The sequence below is a fragment of the Oncorhynchus gorbuscha genome, unplaced genomic scaffold (assembly GCF_021184085.1).
Source record: "Oncorhynchus gorbuscha isolate QuinsamMale2020 ecotype Even-year unplaced genomic scaffold, OgorEven_v1.0 Un_scaffold_2632, whole genome shotgun sequence".
NCBI lineage: Eukaryota > Metazoa > Chordata > Actinopteri > Salmoniformes > Salmonidae > Oncorhynchus > Oncorhynchus gorbuscha.
In genome coordinates this window covers 12,501-17,500 of record NW_025747089.1, presented here as the reverse complement: position 1 = coordinate 17,500, position 5,000 = coordinate 12,501, and the positions used below count along the sequence as shown (strand labels likewise).

Below are 5,000 nucleotides of genomic sequence, written 5' to 3'. Positions count from 1 at the left end.
TCTCACTCTCCCCATATCTCACTCTCTCGCTCTCTGTCCCTCTACCTCTCGCTCCCCCATCTCTCTCTCACTATCTCTCTGATTCTCCCCATATCCCTCACTCTCTCAATATCTCTCTCACTCTATCCCCATCTCTCTCTCACACACTTCCCATATCTCACTCTCTCGCTCTCTGTCCCTCTACCTCTCTCTCCCCCATCTCTCTCTCACTATCTCTCTGACTCTCCCCATATCTCTCTCTCTCAATATCTCTCTCACTCTATCCCCATCTCTCTCTCACACACTCCCCATATCTCACTCTCTCGCTCTCTGTCCCTCTACCTCTCTCTCCCCCCATCTCTCTCTCACTATCTCTCTCACTCTCCCCCATCTCTCTCTCATTCTCCTCCCATATCTCTCTCTTCCTCCTCGCTCCGTGCCTTTCATAAGGCTATCACGATAATTAGTGTGATAGAATTTTTCCTAATTGTTCATATTGTTTCCTAGTGTAGTAGTAGTAGACATAATCACATGTAGTTACTGTTCCCCTTTCGTCACAGGTCCGGGGCCAGATGTTATCTCTGAGCACTGAGGTGAAGGTGAGGCTCTCAGTGGAGAATAACAGGTTCTAGATCAGTTCTCAGAGGGAACTGTTTATCTATACATAGATCTCAGTCTGGTGATTGTCCTGTTCTCACACACAGAGAGGAAAATATATAGGTTTCATTATAGTCTGTCCATCCCAACGGTAACAAGACTCATTAACCTAGTTCTATTATAGATACCATAGAAACTTCACACTTCTCTTTTAATATACGGGTAACTGCCAGAATAAAGGAAACACCTACATAGTGTTTTAATAAGGCGTTGGGTCACCAACCACCAGGTAACTGCCAGAATAAAGGAAACACCTACATAGTGTCTTAATAAGGCGTTGGGTCACCAACCACCAGGTAACTGCCAGAATAAAGGAAACACCAACATAGTGTCTTAATAAGGCATTGGGCCACCATGTAACTCCCAGAATAAAGGAAACACCAACATAGTGTCTTAATAAGGCATTGGGCCACCAGGTAACTGCCAAAATAAAGGAAACACCAACATGTTTAAATAAAGGTCAAATGTATAACTTCTTGGATAGCTCTTAATTTTTGGATAAAAAACACGTTCCCATTTTAAACAAGATATTTTGTCACGAAAAGATGTTCGACTATGCATCTAATTGACAGTTTTGGAAAGAAAACACTCTGATGTTTCCAAAACTGCAAAGATATTGTCTGTGAGTGCCACAAACTAATGCTACAGGCGAAACCAAGATGAAATTTCAAACAGGAAGTGCCCCAGATTTTGAAGGCGCTGTGTTCCAATGTTTCCTTATATGGCCGTGAATGCGCCAGGAATGAGCCTACACTTTCTGTCGTTTCCGCAAGGTGTCTGCAGCATTGTGACGTATTTGTAGGCATATCATTGGAAGATTGACCATAAGAGACTACATCTACCAGGTGTCCTTGGTGTCGCTTGGTGTCCTCCGTCGCAATTATTGCGTAATCTCCATTTGCTTCAGAGGAGAAACCCAACTGCCATGAATGATTTATCATCGAATAGATATGTGAAAAACACCTTGAGGATTGATTCTAAACAACGTTTCTGTCGATATTATGGAGTTAATTTGGAAAAAAGTTTGGCGTTGTAATGACTGAATTTTGGGGGGGTTTTCTTAGCCAAATGTGATGAACAAAACGGAGCGATTTCTCCTACATAAATAATATTTTTGGAAAAAATGAACATTTGCTATCTAACTGAGAGTCTCCTCATTGAAAACTTCAGAAGATTTTATTTGAATGCTTTTCTTGTTTTTGTGAAAATGTTGCTGAATGCTAGGCTTAATGCTATGCTAGCTATCAATACTCTTACACAAATGCTTGTGTAGCTATGGTTGAAAAGCATATTTTGAAAATCTGAGATGACAGTGTTGTTAACAAATGGCTAAGCTTGTGAGTGAATATATTTATTTCATTTAATTTGCGATTTTCATGAATAGTTAACGTTGCGTTATGGTAATGAGCTTGAGGCTATGATTACGCTCCCGGATACGGGATTGCTCAACGCAAGAAGTTAATTAACTCAGGAACCACACCTGTGTAGCCTACTCTCTCCAACGAACTGCTCAGAAGGAGAGTTACGGACTACGGAAGCCTCACCGACGCCAAAGCAAGATGGCCGCCATATTTTAATAACTCTCGCTTTTGCCTGAACGGGCTTTGTGGACTGAAAAACTCCAAGAGACACTAAAAAAAATCTTAAAGCAAGAGAGACTAAAAGCATCTTGAAAGGTGAAACTCTTGCTGTTGTGTCGTTCTCCTTGTTGCCTGTATAGTCGGGGAACAGCCAATACTTTTCCTGACGGTGGAGAATTGGGGAATCTGAGTAAACCACTACCTTTTTTTCCCCACACATTTATTCTTGTTTTTTTTTCGCAAACCGTGTCAAATCCCGGAGTTGGAAACTTGGAAAACTATGCTTGGACAACTCCTAGATCTTCATGAAGTCATACCTCCAATTACCACGGTAGAGCCTCACAAGGTTTTCCCTGGAAGCTCAAAGGGGACCAGTTGAAGCAACTGCTCGTCAGGTCACTAAAAAGGACTGACGGTGATGGTCAGCTGACCATGACACAACATGGTCAGCTCTTCTAGCCCCCTATCTCAAAGGAGAGATGTGAAAAGCCTGTCAGGATCCAAAGACAGTAGAGGCCAATAACTATGACAATTTGAAGGAGACCCCTTTTTATATATTTTTATTTATTTCACCTTTATTTAACCAGGTAGGCTAGTTGAGAACAAGTTCTCATTTACCATTGCGACCTGGCCAAGATAAAGCATAGCAGTGTGAACAGACAACACAGAGTTACACATGGAGTAAACAATTAACAAGTCATGTTAATTGTACCAGCCCCCAGTGGTTCAGAACCTGGGAATACCAAGCTGGACAGACATTACGGGCCCAACAGATCAGGGTTCAACCCCTTTACCAGCCCCCAGTGGTTCAGAACCTGGTGAACACCAAGCTGGACAGACATTACGGGCCCAACAGATCAGGGTTCAACCCCTTTACCAGCCCCCAGTGGTTCAGAACCTGGTGAACACCAAGCTGGACAGACATTCTGGGCCCAACAGATCAGGGTTCAACCCCTTTATCAGCCCCCAGTGGTTCAGAACCTGGGAACACCAAGCTGGACAGACACTCCGGGCCCAACAGATCAGGGTTCAACCTGTTTACCAGCCCCCGGTGGTTCAGAACCTGGGAATAACAAGCTGAAGGACTAAAGGACTAAAGGGTTGAGTCCTGGGAGGAGAAGTGTTCCAGTTAGAAAGAGCACTAATTAGGCACCTTCTTGAGAAGGTTACTCCTGGGAAGGGTACTCCTGGGAAGGGTACTCCTGAGAAGGGTACTCCTGAAATGGGTACTCCTGAAATGGGTACTCCTGAAAAGGGTACTCCTGAAAAGGGTACTCCTGAAAAGTGTACTCCTGAAAAGGGTACTCCTGAAAAGGGTACTCCTGGGAAGGGTACTCCTGAGAAGGGTACTCCTGAGAAGGGTACTCCTGAGAAGGGTACTCCTGAGAAGGGTACTCCTGAAATGGGTACTCCTGAAAAGGGTACTCCTGGGAAGGGGAACTCCTGGGAAGGGGAACTCCTGGGAAGGGTACTCCTGGGAAGGGTACTCCTGGGAAGGGTACTCCTGGGAAGGGGAACTCATGGGAAGGGGAACTCATGGGAAGGGTACTCCTGAAAGGGGAACTCATTAAAGGGGAACTCATTAAAGGGGAACTCATTTAAGGGGAACTCATTAAAGGGAAACTCATGAAAGGGGAACTCATGAAAGGGGAACTCATGAAAGGGCAACTCATGAAAGGGGAACTCATATAAGGGGAACTCGTGAAAAGAGGAGTATCCCCAGGGTAGGTAGTGTGTGTGCGTATGTGTGAGTGAGTGAATGTGTGGGTCTCTAACAAAAAGGCAGAGATGGATGCACAAATTGACCAACCCAGGAAATCACACACAGACACACACACAGACACACACAGACATAGACACACACAGACACACACACACACAGAGGGTTTTATACTCACGTCTGAATCAGGCCCCTTATCTGCACCAGGGCACTGGAAGGTGACGAACTCATGGCACCGCTTATGGACCACAAAACAGCACACTAGAAAGAGAGAGAGAGAGAGAGAGAGAGAGAGAGAGAGAGAGAGAGAGAGAGAGAGAGAGAGAGAGAGAGAGAGAGAGAGAGAGAGAGAGAGAGAGAGAGAGAGAGAGAGAGAGACAGAGAGACAGAGAGAGAGAGACAGAGAGACAGAGAGAGAGAGACAGAGAGAGAGAGAGACAGAGATGAGTCAACAGTAACCTTGGGAAAATCCTCTGCATTATCATTAACAGCAGACTCGTATATTTCCTCAATGAAAACAATGTACTGAGCAAATGTCAAATTGGCTTTTTACCAAATTACAGTACAACAGACCACGTATTCACCCTGCACACTTTAATTGACAACCAAACAAACCAAAACAAAGGCAAAGTCTTCTCATGCTTCGTTGATTTCAAAAAAGCCTTCGACTCAATTTGGCACGAAGGTCTGCTTTACAAACTGATGGAAAGTGGTGTTGGGGGTAAAACATACGACATCATAAAATCCATATACACAAACAACAAGTGTGCGGTTAAAATTGGCAAAAAACACACACATTTCTTCACACAGGGTCGTGGGGTTAGACAGGGATGCAGCTTAAGCCCCACCCTCTTCAACATATATATCAACGAATTGGCGCGGGCACTAGAACAGTCTGCAGCACCCGGCATCCCCCTGCTAGAATCCGAAGTCAAATGTCTGCTGTTTGCTGATGATCTGGTGCTTCTGTCACCAACCAAGGAGGGCCTACAGCAGCACCTAGATCTTCTGCACAGATTCTGTCAGACCTGGGCCCTGAGAGTAAATCTCAGTAAGACCAAAAT

The 5,000-nt window shown here is 44.6% G+C and overlaps 1 pseudogene; it reads right to left on the bottom strand.

Annotated features, from left to right (window-relative positions):
* The window catches only part of LOC124026143, a 54,127-nt pseudogene extending 49,926 nt beyond the window's left edge, over positions 1 to 4,201 (bottom strand).
* Between the last annotated feature and the right edge of the window lie 799 nt (positions 4,202 to 5,000).